Source organism: Lutra lutra, chromosome 9 (assembly GCF_902655055.1).
Source record: "Lutra lutra chromosome 9, mLutLut1.2, whole genome shotgun sequence".
In the NCBI taxonomy this organism is placed as follows: Eukaryota; Metazoa; Chordata; class Mammalia; order Carnivora; family Mustelidae; genus Lutra; species Lutra lutra.
In genome coordinates this window covers 87,914,653-87,931,800 of record NC_062286.1, presented here as the reverse complement: position 1 = coordinate 87,931,800, position 17,148 = coordinate 87,914,653, and the positions used below count along the sequence as shown (strand labels likewise).

The following is a 17,148-nucleotide window of genomic DNA, read 5'->3' as shown; positions in this document are numbered from 1 at the left end:
GCAATGAGTTCCCAATAATAGCAGCATAGATAAAGCCCAAATTTTGGCTCCTAGTACTATTTTCCAATAAAAGGAGCCAGGGCTCATTTGGAGCAATGGTAGGTTTTAGAACTAGAGCAGAAAATACCCAAGAAGATCCTGGAGCATCTTGTGGTGACAGAAAGTAAGGACACACACAAAACCAAGAAGAAAAAGATAATAATACCCCTTAAAAGTAGACTGCACATAGTGACTTTCTGCCAAAGAGGACAGTAAGGAAAGTGGGGAGATAGCAGTAACTCTACAGTGGAGAAACCTGAGAGACACATCTCAGCCAGGTGATCAAGGCACACATCAACTGTGATAAGTCATGTTAATAGCATGTACTCTTGAGATGATATAATGAAAATGACAGTCTATCCCTGTGCTCTTCCTCCCCAAGACTCCCAACCCCAGTCTAATCATGAGAAAAACATCAAATTCCAAAGGAAGGATATTTTACCAAACACCTGACCAACACTCCTGTCAAGTCGTTGAAAACAAGGAGAGTCTGAGCAACTGTCACAGCCTGGAGGAGCCTAAAGAGACGTGATGAATAAATGAATCATGGATGTGATCCTAGAACAGGAAAAGGACCTCGGAGAAAAACTATAATATTTAAAAACAAAAGCATTGATTTCGGTTAGTAATAATGTATGATTATCAATTTATTCATTGTAACAAATGTCTATCATGATGTAAAATTTAATACGGGAAAGTGGGTGTGGGGTATATGAAAGCTTTCTGTGCTATTTTCATGATTTCTCTGTAAATCTGAAACTGTTCTAAAAATGTATTTTCTTTAAAAATAAAATCATATTTTAAGTTCTTGATACAATGAATGGTCACTCAATATTACCATTTTCCAACACTCTGACTGCTATTGAATTTCCTGGGGAAAACTAAGTAGATCAAAATAAAACAAGTCTTAAATTCTAACTCAGTTTTCATAGTGATGATTAGAGGAGGACTGAGAAGATTCCCCTGTGAACTTTCTCCATTGATTTTGAAGTCAGAGGACCAACTAAAAAGGGGGTGGGTGGGATGACCATTAAAACCTAAATTAGTTTACAAAGCATGCACTAAGATAGTGGGATTTTAAAAAAATAGTTTCTTCTGGTTATGAAACTTAAATAGAAGTATTCAAAATTGATAATAAAATGAAGAACTATTTCCCACTATTTATATTTAGTACCAGAAAAGAGTTTAAAAGATACATGGCAAGTGTCCATTTCTCCTGCTCAGAATTGAACCACATACTCTGCTAGACACTATGGTATATTTATTTGCAAGGACTACCCTAACAAAATACCACAGACTGGGGCCATTAAATGACAGAAATTTATTTCCTCACAGTTCTGGAGGCTCAAAGTCCAAGATCAAGGTGTCAGTGGGGTTGGTTTCTTCTTGGGCCTCTCTGCTCGGCTTGTAGAAGACCACTGTTGCCCAGTGTCTTTGCATGGACTTCCTTCTGTGTGTGTCTATGTCCTGATCATCTCTTCTTAGAAGAACACAGTCATATTGGATCAGGGCCCAGCTTCATGACCTCATTTTAATTTAATGACTGCTTTAAGGATCCTGTCTCCAAATACAGTCACGTTCTAAGATCCTGGGGGTGAGGGCTTCAACATGTGAATTTTAGGGGGATGCGATTCATCCCATCACCTGTGGCATAGAAGAAAGATTATGAAGTACTATGAAGATTAAGTGAAGTGATGTCTGTCTCTCAACAGAGAACCTGGCCCAAAGGAAACATCCAGTAAAGAATGGCTGGTATTTATTTCTTCACGACCTTGCAGACAGGTCTAAAACAGTCCTATCCAAGTGTTTTTGTCCCCTTCTGACTTCCACACACCTGAGGTTGGCCCCAGTCTTAGAGTAGGGCAAATGATAATTTGAGTGTATGTGTGTGTGCATGTGTGTGCAGGTGTGTGCACATGTGACTGAATGCTTGTATTGGGGGAAGATGGGAGTGAGAAGAGGGGGAAGAGGACCATAGTTGAGAGCAGAAATGATCCTGGCTACTCCAAAATCAGAATAGGTATGTGGTTGCCTACACTACTTTAAGACCAAACTCTGGGAACCTCATTTTGCTTTGTGCCCCAGCCTAGTTTTTTCTGAAAAGCCATTTCCTGAGTCAGATGTCCAGGTGTGAGTTTGTCTGAATTTCTCTATTCAAGTATTGCTAATTCCTCAAAACTTTTAAAAACTAATGATAACATGTAATTATAGATGCATTTAACTTTTCACAGCACTTTTATATATATGACCTAATTTTCTTCTCTAAACAACCATATAACGAGAGTCATATAAATAATACTAGCCTATTTTACAAAGGAGAAAATGGACCTAGGGAAAATTCTACTCACTTAGAGCCAAATAATGAGGTCAGATATCCAGGTCTTCTGCATTTTATCCCAGAAAACCAGATATTGTTTCCTTAAGGTAGTATAATGAGCACTGCTTTAAAATTGAATAATTAGACTCTTGTTTCATCATGACTGATGCATTTTAACGTTGAATTCCCAATAATTATACCTATACCACAATTTTATACTGTTTGAATTTTATTTCCAATGCTAATATAAAAGTATGTGTGCCTGCTATAAAATTTTGCTAGGCATGACTATTCTTATGGCCCTGTGATATAACAGAGTCAAGTATACAAACTGAGCTTCAGTAGGCTTATTTGCTTGGCTTCTTTTTGTGCCTTCAGGGAAATTTAACATGGTGTGAAATCACAAAAGACTTCCAGATTATATAAAATATAATACAGCATAAAGAAATACATAGTTGTGACCATTCGTCTCATTTCTTAGCAGTCCCCCATTACGGATTTATGAAGAGAGAACTTCAGTCTATAAAATGAAGTAACAGATGCTTTCAAAAGTAATTTACAAAAAATAGTGCCTTCCTATTTGAAATATTATAGCTTAAAACAATTGATTTCAGATTCCATTTCTGGCCATGACAAGGCAGTTGCAGGAGACCAGCACTTCCACTAAGAACAACTAAGAAAAGTTGGATAAAATACCAAGAAAGAAAGAAGAAAAAAATTTTGTAAGTATTGATGACTAATTGAAATGATCAAGGGGTTAAGTAGCCAAGTGCCTGTGAGAGGGGGATCTCTCAGAAGGGTGAGCTGAAGTTCTGCAGCTGCTCTTGCCTTCTCTGAGGGTGTTTCTAATTCTTAGTAGGAGTTGGGAGGCTAAGCATGCAGCAAAGGGCTGGGCACGTGGCCGCTGCTAGGAGGAAAAGAAACCAGTGGAAATTCTGGTAAATTCATGATTCAGGAGAGTTGCAAATTTGAGATTTGAAAATTTGAGATTGCCAAGCCAAGCAAAACCTGGGATCCGAACCCAAGTGATAAGGTAAGGTAGTAGGAAGTGACCATGCCCTTAGTTCATGTTCCTGGAGACATGTGCTAAAATCTGGAATTGCAAATAGCAAAAGGATTTTAAAAATAAGCTGATGAGTAGAATGAAGTTTTGTTTTGTTTTGTTTTTTGTTTTTTTTTTCCTATTTCAGTGGAGTAGGAGAATCACAGCAAAGGAAAGAGGTCCAAGTAGACATGTCAGGAACACAAATGAAATCTCTAAACAGGGCACAGATGAATTAGAGATAGATGTGTCTTCACAAAGCTATAACCTAGTTCCAGTCAGATTAGTTCCTATTTAGAATAAGATCATCTAACCCTCATCTACCTGCTTTCCAGAAAAAGAAAGGATCCCCTCTGGAGTAAAATAACATCATCAGGCCCTTTGCAACTAAAAAACTTATAAAATGTCCAACATTCAAAACAAAATGTTTAAGCACACCAAGGAATATCACCAGGAGAAAGAAAAGAACTTTAAAAATAGTTGACTCATAGATAGTTCTAATAACATTAATAATTTAAAAATGTGTTAGAAGGACTTTTGGGAAACAATGGAAAGAACACTTATGTCTACATAGAAGTGTAGGACCAAAGTTTCACTGAGGAGATGATATTTGAGAAGAATCTTTCAGAAAGAATGTCAAAGGCTCAAAAAGATACCAGAGAATTTGACATCCACAGTCCAGAACAATCCCAGGGTCAATGGCACCTGGGTGTGTAGGCTTTAAGCCTGGTGGGATGTAGTGGGACCTTTGTGAAGACTTCTGTTTTTTTTTTTTGTTTGTTGTTTGTTTGTTTTTGTTTTTTCAATTTGGATGCTTAGATCATTCATTTTCACACCTTTTTTTAAAATTAATTTCTTTTCAGTGTAATAGAATTCATGGTTTATGTACCACACCCAGTGCTCCATGCCATATGTGCCCTCCATAATACCCACCACCTTTGTGAAGACTTCTTAAGGTGACACTAGGAACTGAAGAAACACAGATCCCAGAGAGGTCATTCTGGCTGTTGTAACATGGTCAGATGGTTTTAGGCAGATGGTACATGGAGTTTTGTCAAGGACAGGGGGTTTTAGTGACAGATATGCCCTTAGGAGCATGCTTTGGATCTGTAGGAGATGCAGTCAGCCTGAATTACTCAGTGGCCCTGTAGATACAGCAGTGGGGTCAATTTTAGAAGGTGACATAATCAGAACTTGGCAACTGTTGGGATGAGTGGAGGACTGATAAGGGATGACCGTGAAGCTTTATCTTGGAAGTTTGGATGGATGTGGTTGACACAAGTCAAATTAGTGAGTGTACAATGGGAATATCCTTGGGGACGGGGTGTGAAAAGACCTGATATAACAAATTTGAAAGGGGACAGGATGAGCTGCCATGACTACAGATCTTTCAAATAAATATTTCAAATAAATATTTCTGTGCTCCCAGGGAGAGACTTGGGGACATGGATCTAGGAGTCGTTAGCATGTAGTAGGGATTGGAAGCCAGGGCAATGGGTGTAGTCATCAGGGAGAGTCAAAAGACTGGGGAATGCTAAGATTTAAGGGCCAGAGAAAGCAAGTGAGAGTTTTATTGTTTATTATTTGCTAGTCTCTGTATTGTTGGGTCAGATCTTTACTTTCTCATGAAGCTGTAGCCACCTTCCCCTGTTTGCTTCCTCATGTGTGCACCACCCCGGCTGTTAACTACTGCTTACCTCCCCAGCTCCTTCTTCGTCACCTCAGCTGACCACAGCTGACCTAATTGCCTTGCTGACCAAAAGACACAAAAGCCTGAAAAGACCCAGGGAATGAAAGCACTACAGAGGCAAAAGGTGAGGCCATTGTTCTGCTTTCCTGGTTAGCAGGAGGAAGTTAGGACTTAAGGATTTAGCCTAGTAGTTAAGGACTTGTGTCTGGATTTGGACTTTTAAGTAAGTTTTAACTTAAGTAAGTTTTAAAGTAAGTAACTTTTTAAAGTAAGTTTTTAAGTAAGTAACTTAAGTAAGTGTTAAAACTTAAGTTTTGACACTTACTCTTTGGTGGGCTTTTAATGGTTTAAACTCTCTAAGCCTTACTTTCATGGGGACGGTTTATTTACTCAGCAAAAATGTATCAGGCACCACGTATGAGCTAGGAGTCAGCTTGGCATGAGGAGTACATGCCCACGAAACCAACAAGAATCCTTGCTCAGTGCAGCTTATGTGTATGGTTCCCAGCTGTCATAAGGATAATGTGAAATAAGGCATGGGAGCTTAAATCACAGGTAAACTCTCATTAAATGGTGGTTCACTGTATTATGTGAAGGCATTAACCAAAGCTAAATTCTGACTATTTCCTGAGTGTTTCTAGCATTAGAGCAAGCAAACTAGAGCAAGACTTAAAAAAAAAACAACAACAAAAAGAAATATCATATTCAGCTGCATTGTTTTTACTCAAAAACTAACAACATGAACAGCTATGTTATCAATTATAAATTGTCAATATTGAAAATGAAGCATTACCATTTAAGTATTTCTCATTGGCCTTATTCATTCTAAGAAAAGAGTGAATCTCAACTTAAACTGATGAAGCAAATTATTAAAGCTTTTATATGCTAGTGATTTATTTTAATGGATTTTTTTTTAAGATTTTATTCATTTATTTGACAGAGAGAGATCACAAGCAGGCAGAGAGGCAGGCAGAGAGAGAGGAGGAAGCAGGCTCCCAGCTGAGCAGAGAACCCGATGTGGGGCTCGATCCCAGGACCCTGAGATCATGACCTGAGCCGAAGGCAGCGGCTTAACCCACTGAGCCACCCAGGCGCCCCTATTTTAATGGATTTTTTACCAATGATTAATTATATTTTGTCACAGTGTACTGAAAGAACTGAGACTGGCTGAGGCATCCACAGACGAGCACCAGGCATCCAGGAACTCTCAGCAAGCAGGCACCAGTGCAATGTGGGAAGGCACCAGCTGTGTGCTCCCTTGGGATGACAGCTTCATCAAAGATTCCAAGAGAAGCCCCAGGAACAAAAACTTTTAAAACTCCCAAACTAAATTATCTTTCCAACTTCTGGAAAAGGGAATAAATGTAACAAATATAGAATAGGTTGTGACACAACTCACTGAACTTCTCTTTGATAATTTTGGAAGTATAGAAAGAGTACCATGGCAGAAACCTAGAATTCAAAAGGCAAGTGGTGGGAATTTCTCGGGGTGTTATTAGCATTGTTCAGAGCCCCTGACCTAACACCCCAAGTATTTTGGTGCCCCTACTGTGCCCCTTGGATGGGACTGAGGCAATCTGAAAGCAAGAGCATTTTTGTCCATTTGCCAGTGACTTCTCTAATTATGAAATTTAATGTAATATGTTATTCATCAATTTCCTGTGCCTCTGGTTAAGTGACTTATTTCTCTAAGGCCTGATCACTCATGGTTAAATCGTCAATTAGTTCTGTATGTATGCATGAGGGCACATGCAGACCACTTGTTGTTCCCAAAAGAATATGAGAAGATGGTTGTACTGAATCTTCTTATTACTTGGTAAGTCACTGAAGTTTGACATGGTCTAAGGGAAATTCAGGGGTGTTTGTGTCACTATGGTAAAGCAGCAATTTGCTGTGTTTTGTGTTATATCTAATAGCCAATGATAAAGAAATTCACTAGCTTCTTTTTTTTTTTTGAAACTGCTAACTAATAAATAAAATGAAATAAAATAAAAAAAAAAACAATAAATACCTGTTTTGGTATGGGTATTCATACAAAAATACCAAATCAGTGGTTATTACAGTATAGAATAAAAGGGTTAGTTTTATTCCTTTGGCTTGTAAATCATCAATTTACCCACTAAACCCTTTCAGATAAAACAGAAATGACTCATTTCAATTAGGACAGGTAAATACATACATACATACATACATACATATGCACAGTAGATGGCACATAATAAGTGAAAAAGAAGCATTTACTGATTTCCTATTATATGCAAAAAACTGTTCTAGGTACCAAGGTCCAGAGGTAACTCAAAGTCCCTTCCCCCCTGCTGCTTCTGTTCTGACAAGCTCATATTGGTAAGTCACTTCATTCAATCCTTGCCATTCCCCACTAGAGATTACTCAGAAGTTCTGTCCAACTCCAAACTCCATGTCCTCGCTACCTTGCCTGGTTATTTTTCAGATTAAGTTCATAAGTGTTAGGCAAAATCAAATTTAAACTAAGCATTTCCATGAGAAAACATTGTGTTTTTGTTTTTTGTTTTGTTTTGTTTTTAAAGATTTTATTTTTTTTTTTTTCTATGACAGAGAGAGACAAAGCAAGAGAGGGAACACAAACAGGGGCAGAGGGCGAGTCAGGAGCAGGCTCTCCACCAAGCAGGGAGCCCAAGGCGGGGCTCAATCCCAGGACCCTGGGATCATGACCTGAGCTAAAGGTAGATGCTTAACAACTGAGCTTCCCAGGACCCCAGGAGAAAACATTGTCAAGTGTAATACCATCAAAGTGGCAACATAAGTCATTCCTGACTTCAGTCCCCCTCACAAAACCAGTTGGCAAATTTCCATAGACAAGGGCACACCCTGGAAATCTCAGAATGAGGGGATAAGGCTGAAGCACTGCCATGTCACAGACATTGAGAAGGACCACACAAGAAGGTTAAGAGGAACAGCTGAATTATGCTCTCTTTGTTCATCCCCCAGATTAGCACACCCATCAGAAGGGCCCCCTAGGCCTAATGTTTCTCCAATAGGAAAAAGAGAGGGCAAGGTGGACATCCATCTCTCCCAGCATTGTGGGTTACTTCCCAGGAGGCCCATTCAGGTCTCACCCCACAGAGATTGCTGGGAAATCCACAGGCCTTGGCCAGTGAAGATCAGACCAGATTAGAGGAGAGCAGACTTTACAGCAACTGGCAGTAGGATCTTGGCAGATAAAGTTCATCTTTGCAATAACATTCAAGTAGAAATCCCAGCCAATTGTTCTACTTAACTGAAGAGCCAAACCAGTGGTTCCGTCTGGCCAGGGACCTCGGTATATACTTCTCTCTGATTTGGGACCCCAAACACTGAACCTTGCTGGCTTTACAGTCTATTTTGCTGCACTTTCTGGGCCAGGGAAGTTAATTTATAGCACCATCTGCTGCTTACTGCAGTCCTCAGCCCTGCCCAAACAGAAAACCTGTCCAGAGCACCTGGCAGTTGTAGCCCAGTAGCTCAGCCTGGCCACAGAGCTAAGCTACAAAAGGAAAACAGTACATCACATACAAGGGAACACCCATATGACCACAGGCAGATATTCAACAGAAACTTTGTAGACCAAGAGAGAATGGGATGATATATTCAGAATACTAAAAGAAAAAAACTGTCAACCAAGAATACTATACCCAAAAAACTGTCTTTTATAAATGAGGGAGAGTTAAAGAGTTTCATGAACAAACAAAAGCTGAAGGAGTTTAAAACCACTAGACTTGCCTTAGACAAAATGTTGAAGGGAGTTCTTCAAGTGTACATAAAAGGAAGCTACTTAATTTAGTAAAGATATATGAACGTAGTATAAATCTTGTTGGTAGTCATAAATATATAGTCAAAGTCAAATTCTCTAATATTGTATTGATGATGCCTAATTTATTTACAGTTCTAGTTCAGAAGTTAAAACATAAACATTAAAATAATCATAAAGATAATATTTTGAATGCACAATATAAAAAATGGATAAATTAAAACATGTAACATCAATAATCAAAAATTTGAGGGGATAAGGACTAAAATTATAAAGTTTTTGAATGCTATCAAAGTTATGTTGTTATCAACTTAAAATAAGATGTTAAAAATACAAGATATGTTATGTAAACACAAAGGAAAAAGCATTCCACTACAAAAAATAATCAAATCACAAAAGAGGAGAGCAAGATAAGAAGCAAAGAATAGAGCATCTGCAAATCAGTAAGAATACAATTAGCAAAATGGTAATAGCGTATCTATCAATATCTACTTTAAACATAAATGGATTAATACAATTAATACAATTACAACACATAGAATGGCTGAATGGATAAAAATCAAGATCCAATGATATGCTGCCTCTAAGAGAATCACTGCAGGGAGAGAAAATAGATTTTAAGCAAATGGTAACCAAGAGGGAGAAGGATAGCTATATTTTTTTCTGGACAAAACAGACTTTAAGCTAAAAATGGTCAAAAAAAAACAAATAAAGCCATTATATAATGATAAAAGGGTCAATCCATCAAGAAGATAACAACAATTAGGAGCACATGGGTGGCTTAGCTAGTTAATCATCTGCCTTCAGTTCAGGTCATGATCTCCTGGGATAAAGCCCTGCATTGGGCTTCCTGCTCAGCAGGGAGTCTGCTTCTCTCCCCCTCTGCCCTTCCCCACCACTCATTCTCTCTCTCTCTCAAATAAATAAATAAAATCTTTAAAAAAAAGATACAAAAATTGTGTATATGTACCCAGCATATTATAGCACATAAATATATAAAGAAGATACCAATAGAACTAAGAGAAGAAATAAACAGCAGTGCAATAATAACTGTAACCCACTATCAACAAGGGGCAATCATCTGAACAGAGAATCAATAAGAAAGCAGTGGATTTGAACAAACCTATAGACCAAATGGACCTAATACACATATAAAAAATGATCTATCCTACAACAGCAATATACACATTCATCTCAAGCACATATGGAACACTCTTCAGGATAAAAAGTACATGATAGGCCACAAAATTAGTCTTAGCAAATTTTAGAAGACTAAATTTGCATTAGGTGTCTTTTCTGACCACAATGGTCTGAAACTAGAAATCAACAATAGCAGGAGAACTAGAAGATTCATAATATATGAAAATTAAATAATGAATTCCTGAACAACCAATGGATTGATAAAAAAATCAAAAGGAAATCAAAATGTATCTTGAGACAAACAAAAGGGAAACGCAGCACAGTAAAACTAAAGAGAAGCAGCAAAAGCAGTTCCAAGGTGAAGTTTATAATGATAAACACCTAAATTAAGAAACAAAAATATCTTGGGGTGCCTGGGTGGCTCAGTGGGGTAAAGCCTCTGCCTTCGGCTCAGGTCATGATCCCAGGGCTCTGGGATCGAGCCCCGCATTGGGCTCTCTGCTCTGTGGGGAGCCTGCTTCCTCCTCTCTCTCTGCCTGCCTCTCTGCCTACTTGTGATCTCTGTCTGTCAAATAAATAAATAAAATCTTAAAAAAAAAGAAACAAAAAGATCTCAAATAAATAAACTTTCTTTACATCTCAAGGAACTATGAAAAGGAAGAATAAATCAACCCCAAAGTTAACAGAAGGAATGTAATATTTATGATTAGAGCAGAAATATATATTTAAAAAAACAGGGAATAGGAAAAAATAGAAAAGATAAATCCTAAAGAATCCATCAAAAGCTGTGTTATATTCAATCAATTAAGTAAGTAAAGCTGCAGGATCAAATTAACACATAAATTAGTATCATCAGATTAACACATAAAAATTAGTTGTGTTTCTATACACCAAGAGCAAATTAACTAAAAAGGAAAACTATCTCATTATATTAGTATCAATAACAAGAAACTACTTAGAAGTAAGTCTAACCTAGGATGTGAAAGATCTCTACATTGAAAACTGTAAGATGCTGACAAAAGAAATTAAAGAAGAACACAAATAAATAGAAAGATATTAGACATTCATGGGTTGGAAGAATTAATACCATCCAAATACCCATATTACCCAAAGCCATCTACAGATTTAATGCAACCCCTATCAAGATTCCAATGGCATTTTTTACAAAAATTTTAAAAAAATTATAAAATTCATTTAGAACTATGTAAGACTCTGATTAGCCAAAGTAATCCTCATAAAGAAGAACAAAGTGGAATGCATCACACTTCCTGATTTCTCACTGTATTAAAAAACTGTGGTAATCAGCTGCAGCAACTTCTTCCTAGAAACATTGCCAAGGACAAGAGAAGCAAGGGCAAAAATGAATTATTGGGACTTCATCAAGATCAAAAGCTTTTGCACAGCAAAGGAAATAGTCAACAAAACCAAAAGACAACTGACAGAATGGGAGAAGATATTCACAAATGACATATCAGATAAAGGGCTAGTATCCAAAATCTATAAAGAACTTACCAAACTCAACACCCAAAGAACAAATAATTCAATCAAGAAATGGGCAGAGCAGGGTGCCTGGGTGGTTCAGTGGTTAAAGCCTCTGCCTTCAGCTCAGGTCATGATCTCAGGGTCCTGAGATTGAGCCCCACATCGGGCTCTGCTCAGTAGGGAGCCTGTTCGCCCTCTCTCTCTGCATGCCTCTCTGCCTATTTGTGATCTCTGTCTGCCAAATAAATAAATAAAATCTTAAAAAAAAAAAAAAAGAAATGGGCAGAGGACATGAACAGACATTTCTGCAAAGAAGACATCCAGATGGCCAACAGACACATGAAAAAGTGCTCCACATCACTCAGCATCAGGAAAATACAAATCAAAACCACAGTGAGATACCACCTCACACCAGTCAGAAAAGCTAAAATGAACAAGTCAGGAAATGACAGATGTTGGCGAGGATGCGGAGAAAGGGGAACCCTCCTACACTGTTGGTGGGAATGCAAGCTGGTGCAGCCACTCTGGAAAACAGCATGGAGTTTCCTCAAAAAGTTGAAAATAGAGCTACCCTACAACCCAGCAATCACACTACAGGATATTTACCCTAAAGATACAAATGTAGTGATCCGAAGGGGCACGTGCACCCGGATGTTTTATAGCAGCAATGTCCACAACAGCCAAACTATGGAAAAAACCTAGATGTCCATCAATAGATGAACAGATAAAGAAGATGTGGTATACATATACAATGGAATACTATGCAGCCACCAAAAGAAATGAAATCTTGCCATTTGCAACAATGTGGATAGAACTAGAGGGTATTATGCTGTGCAAAATAAGTCAATCAGAGAAAGACAATTATCATATGATCCCCCTGATATGAATAATTTGAAAGGCAGAGTTGGGGGGGTTGGGGGGTTGGGAAGGAAAAAATGAAACAAGATGGGATTGGGAGGGAGACAAACCATAAGAGACTCTTAATCTCACAAAACAAACTGAGGGCTGCCCGGGAGGAGGCGGGTATGGAGAGGGTAGTTGCGTTATGGACATTGGGGAGAGTAAGTGCTATGCTGAGTGCTGTGAAGTGTGGAAGCTAGACAATTCACAGACCTGTACCCCTGGGGCAAATAATACATTATATGTTAATAAAAATAACTTTTTAAAAAAGAAAGTTCTGGTCTGTAGAAAGCACCTATGCCCTTTCTTATGACTTAGCCATTAAAAACTTCATTGCATATGATATAAAAAGAGAATAAGAGCATGTAAAGTTATTTCTTCCCTGTGAGGTAAAGAAAATACATCTGTCATTTAACATATATTCATGATTACTACTGCATTCCCTATTTAGATATCTGGAAACCTAAGTCTAAATTGGTATCTGTTACCTCTATCTATAATATCTAATTTACAAATGAATATATATGTATTTAAAATAACGATGGTAATCAAAACAGTATGGTATTGGCATAAAAGCAGATACATAGATCAATGGAACAAAATCAAGAGCCCAGAAGTTAACCCATGCATGTATGGTCCACTGATATTTGACAAGGGAGCCCAGAATACTCAATGGAGAAAAGACAATCTTTAATAAATGGCACTGGGAAAATTAGACATTCACACTCAAAAGAACCCCCTGTCTCACATCACTTACAAAATTAATTCAAAATAGATTAAAGGACTTTAAATGTAAGACCTGAATCCATGAAACTCCTAGGAAACATAGGAGAAAAGCTGGCACGGGCCTTGGCAATGATTTTTTTGAAGAACGCAAACAACAAAATCCTGTTCCTGGATAGGCAATCTAGGCACTAGTACCTGACAGTAACCCCTGCGTAAGGGAGATTGCTGAAGAGCAAGAAGTTCTCTCTCTAGATTAGACCCATCTGTGGGAGCAGAACCCATGATAACATTACTACTAGAAGTCTTTCTGACAGCCTCATCAAACTGAAGAGCAAAACCAAATCTTATCATCACAGAGCAGCTGTCAGCAGATTCGGAGCCCTCTGGGCCCTGCTTGCCATGGTGATTACCATCCTTGGAAACATCCAGACAGTGCAGCCTTCTCTAAAAAGGACTTTGCACCTAAAGCATAACAGAATTGTGGCTTCATTTGTAAATCTACACCATGACTCAGGAATACTAAAGACGCTTTATCAAAAAACCATAGCAAAAAGGAGCTCGGTAAGCAATTTATTAATTTTTCTGGTATGATTTGACATATTCCAGAATAAACAGGATTAAATAAGAATTTTTTCTGCAATCAAATTGAATTGATTTGCAAGTAGAGCAAATTGTTTCTGAAACCAGGAATTCAGACCGAGGTGGACGTCCTTCCTGTACGTTTGGCTGAGTCTCTCACAGTGTGAAGGATAAAGAAGGAGAAATACATGGGGTTGAGAAGATGTTTGTGACAGGTGGATATTACAGTGCCCCGGGGACAAGGGAGGATGAGCGGGGCCAGTGAGTAAACACCCACCAGAATAGAAAGCGGTGCTTCAGCAAAAATGATTTTGTTATCTGGCTCACCTGCAGAAACAGATAAATGCCAAGAAAAACAGTTCATGTGAGGAATGGATGCCCATGACTTGTCCTGAGTTTAACAGTCATTTGGTTTTATGTCCTTCACCTTCCTCAGTTACACACTCATGCATAATTACTGCACAGAGAAGAGAAGCCGTGGTAACCCTGGACATTACAAGATCCTGAACTGTCACCAAATCCATTCATGATCACTAGATCATACTTACTCTAAGCACACTAATGTTTTTTACAATGATTCCCACACCATATAAGGGACATGAAAAGATGAAATAGAAATGAAAGAAAAAAGGATTCTGTTTACCGAAGTAGTCGATGATGAGATCAACCTGTACTCTGAGAATTCCATTTCATTATGATTTTGATACATGGGGAAGTACACAGAGCAATTTAGAGCTTTGCACCCCTAAATGCCTTTTAAAACACTCATGTGTGGTTTAGATTACCTTATAAAGGTGTGTGGGTATTCATTCAGTTCTGCCATGTTCCTCCATCCCGAAACTAGTTCTAAATATTGTTCCATGCCATTAAAATAACAATTTTTAATTGCAGTGGGGAAAAGCTGCCAATTTTTATTTTTCCCCTTTTTAAAAATTGCACTTGAGTAGAAAAGAAAAAAAAGGAAAGAGAATTCTTAATAATCTTTACTTTCTTTGTTTGGTTACTCACTGGGTTATTTTTGGTGGCTCATTTTAAGAAGATGCATAATGCATTTGTCTGGCTCTAGGAGTGTGTTCTTTGAATTACAGAGAAGGAAGAAAGGAGCAAATTATCATCACTTTACATTCACCCAGATAATGCTGGCACACAATGGGGACCCATTGTTGCCTGGAGCAGCAACTCATGGTCCCTTAACCACCAGCTTGAGCTTTCCCCTCCTCTTCTCGTAATTTGAAGGGTAGCACACCTGAGGAAATGCATTTTACCCCAAGGTGCTAGGCAAATAGGTACCATTCTTATAAGTTCATGGAGCACCATCACAAAATGTGATTTGGAAATTCCATGGATTCAGCATTGTCAACTGGGCGGTGTTGAGTGAAGATGGACGTGGGTCTTAGTAATGGTCGTGCGTGGTAAAACCATGAATCTAAGCCCTCAGCACTCACCCCTCACCCTACCTCTCACTGGCTCCCAGAGAAAATTTCACCTTCTTGAAGCCCATGGCAGTTCTCTGTAACTGGCCGATTTGCTGCTTCACCCACTGGCACTCTTTTCCCACCAGAGTTACTAATTTGCATCATACCAACCATTCTGTGTATCCCCAAGTCTGAAATGTTCTGCTGAAGAGTGAAGAAAGGATCCTCTCCACCAAGTCCTACAGTTGTATTATCAAGCCCTTGTTTAGAAAATATTTTCTACTTTTTAACATATTTGCTTATTTTAATGAATAATCAAATAAAATGCCTGAGATTTGATTAAACTCTGATGCAAAAAAATCTGTTACAAAAGTATTCTCTCTCTGTCTGTCTCTCAATCCCTTTTGACACTTTGAACATGTGTTTCTTCTTTTTGATGCTCTAATTTCTTCAAATTTGGTCAATAGAACTCACTTCAACATGGCCCCTGTGTTTTTTGAAACATTCATGTTAGTCTTGGAGCTCTTCTTGCTTTCTGGTATATCAAGATATCCCAAGTTCATATTATACTTTTTCTTTTCCAGATTAGGAGTCAGCCATTTCTTTAAGAATTTCTGGTCCTTTAAGTGGAGAAAGGAATTTAGAAACAAACGTATGAGTAAAAGGTGTGCCCAATGATATTGGAGTATAACTTCAGGTCTTTTCAGTATATGGTTCTGGAGTATCACAGACACACACCCCCACACAAACTCACATGTATACATACACACACACGTGTCTTTTCTTTATATTCTCACTGCACTTGACAATTCAAGGGTGGTGACAATCAACAATAGAGAAATAGTGATTCAACAAATATTTATTGAGCACCTACCATGAATAGGTATCAGTAATAGTGACATAACAATGAAAACATCAAAGTCCTTGCCCTCATAAAACTATATCTTAGTATGGGAGAGAGGTGATAAGCTAATAAAAGTATAATATAATATCAGATAATTATAAGTGCTATGAAAAAATAATTAAGCACATAAGGGGAATACAAAGCACAGGTTTGCCAAAAGAAGAAACTGCATTTGAGATAAGCCAACCAGAAAAGTTAAATTTGAGAAGAAACTTGAATTAAATGTAGCCATGAAACGATCAAAACAAAGAGATTTGCAGGCAGAAAAAGCAGCAAGAGAAAAGACCCAGAGTTGGAAATAAGCTTGAAACTTTCAACTACTGGTGAAAAAGACCCAATGGAATAAGAGGGAAGTGGCCAAAAATAAGGCTGGAAAAGTATTACATCATTGTAATACTTTTAGGATTACATCATTGAAGGAATACATTAAAGCATTATAAAGATTTAAACATTGTATCTAAGTGTGAGAGAAGCTATTGGGTGATTTTTTTTAAAATTTTTTAATTTATTTTATTTAACAGAGAGAGAGAGAGATCACAAGTAGGCAGAGAGGCAGGCAGAGAGAGAGAAAGTGAAGCAGGCTCCTCTCTGATCAGAGAGCCCGACGCGGGGCTCGATCCCAGGATCCTGAGATCATGACCTGAGTCGAAGGCAGAGACTTTAACCCACTGAGCCACCCAGGCGCCCTTATTGGGTGATTTTTAACGAGAAAAGAAAAATTGAATTTTTAACCTGGCTGGTAATTGAAGAAGACACTAGTCAAAACAGGAAATCAGCCATATTGCTAGTGCAGTAATCCATGCAAGGGACATCAGTAGCTTTGAAGGGAAGTGACTGGATTCAAGATGTATTTAGAATGTGGAGCTGTCGGAATTTGCTAATGGATTTGATGAAGGTGTGAAAGAAAGGAATTAGGAAAGATTCTCATGTTTTTGGTACCGTGTATTGAGAAGAGGAATCCTGTGAAAGGAATGATTAGTGCGGTAGATCAAGAGTTTGGGTTTGGAACATGAAGAATTTGAGATGCCTATTCAATTTCAGAGTGGGAAACACAGAGTGGACAGCTGGATATGTGAGTCCGGTGCTTAGGGCAGAAGTTGGAGATGGGGCTGTGAATTTGGGAGCCCTGAGGCTAGGGATGACTTTCT

The 17,148-nt window shown here is 38.2% G+C and overlaps 1 long non-coding RNA gene across 1 annotated transcript; it reads right to left on the bottom strand.

Moving 5' to 3' along the window:
- Nucleotides 1-1,340: 1,340 nt before the first annotated feature.
- LOC125110041 (uncharacterized) lies at nucleotides 1,341-16,889 on the bottom strand. The gene is made up of 2 exons (XR_007130425.1): nucleotides 16,733-16,889; nucleotides 1,341-1,683 (listed from the first exon to the last, which is right to left on the bottom strand). It is a non-coding gene; the product is annotated as an uncharacterized LOC125110041 (long non-coding RNA).
- Nucleotides 16,890-17,148: the final 259 nt, after the last annotated feature.